This window comes from Lathyrus oleraceus, chromosome 6, assembly GCF_024323335.1.
Source record: "Lathyrus oleraceus cultivar Zhongwan6 chromosome 6, CAAS_Psat_ZW6_1.0, whole genome shotgun sequence".
In the NCBI taxonomy this organism is placed as follows: domain Eukaryota; kingdom Viridiplantae; phylum Streptophyta; class Magnoliopsida; order Fabales; family Fabaceae; genus Lathyrus; species Lathyrus oleraceus.
The window spans coordinates 153134912-153136482 of NC_066584.1; positions in this window are offsets into that span (position 1 = coordinate 153134912).

The window sequence follows — 1571 nt, forward strand, 5'->3', positions numbered from 1 at the left end:
ATAACATCACAAGAAAAGACAGCATAAAGGAAAACACCAAAGATGGAGATGTCATTACTGTGGAAAATTTGGCCACATAAATCCATTCTGCTATAAGTTGTATGGCTATCCTAGTCCTTCTCATCATCAACCTAGACCCAAACATCACATCCCTGTCAACAGGAAACAATGGGTTCCTAGAACTGGTGTTACTAACCTGATAGCTCACACTTCCTTCGGAGTTTCAGCCAAAGAAGACTGGTATTTTGACAGTGGATGCTCCAGACACATGACTGGAAACAAAAACCTGCTAACTGACCTTCATCCTCATGCCACCAGCTATGTAACCTTTAGTGATGGAGCAAAGGGTGAAATCAAGGGGATTGGAAAGCTAAACGTCCATGGAGTCCCTAACCTTGACAATGTCCTACTTGTTAAAGGACTGACTGCAAACCTAATAAGCATCAGTCAACTATGTTACCAAGGTCTAACTGTAAACTTCACAAAAACTGAATGTCAGATTACTAATAAAGAAAATGAAGTGATCATGAAAGGATTCAGGTCTAAGGACAACTTCTATATGCGGAGTTCTCAAGAAACTGGTTATTCATCCATGTGTACTCTAGCCAAAGAAGATATGGCATCAAAAAATTGGGCCATCTGCATCTTAAAGGAATGAAGAGGATTATATCTGTTGAAGTTGTCAGAGGAATTCCAAACTTGAAGATTGATGAAGGAAGAGTTTGTGGAGAATGTCAGATTGGAAAACAGACAAAGATGTCATATTAGAAGCTTAGACATGACACCACTTCCAGAGTGCTGGAACTTCTCCACATGGACTTGATGGGACCCATGGAGGTGGAAAGTCTTGGTGGGAAAAAGTATGCTTATGTGGTGGTGGATGACTTTTCCAGATACACCTGGGTCAATTGTATAAGAGAAAAATCTGATGTATTTGAAGTCTACAAAGATCTTTGTCTAAGACTTCAAAGTGAAAAAGAAAGTCAGGTTATCAGAATCAGAAGTGACCATGGGAAAGAATTTGAGAACAACAAATTTGTTGGATTCTGTGCATCAGAAGGAATTAGTCATGAGTTCTCATATTCCATTACTCCTCAGTAAATGGTGTGGTAGAAAGGAAAAATAGAACTCTCCAAGAATCAGCCAGAGCTATGATTCATCCTAAGAAATTGCCCTACTACTTCTGGGTTGAAGCTATGAACATAGCCTGCTATGTTCACAATAGAGTAACCTTGAAGAAAGGGACTCCTACTACTTTATATGAAGTCTGGAAAGGGAGAATACCTACAGTCAAATACTTCCATGTGTTTGGTAGTAAATGTTATATCTTGATTGATCGTGAACAAAGAAGGAAGATGGATCCCAAGAGTGATGAAGGAATATTTCTGGGCTACTCAACAAATAGCAGAGCATTTAGAGTCTTTAATTCCAGAACAAAAGTAATGATGGAATCTATCAATGTTGTGGTTGATGACCAACATACTGATGTCACAGGCGATGTTGAGACATCCCTAAATGATCCCTCAGCTGATTTCCCAGACAAAAGTAATGAGAGTGAACTCACTCAAGAT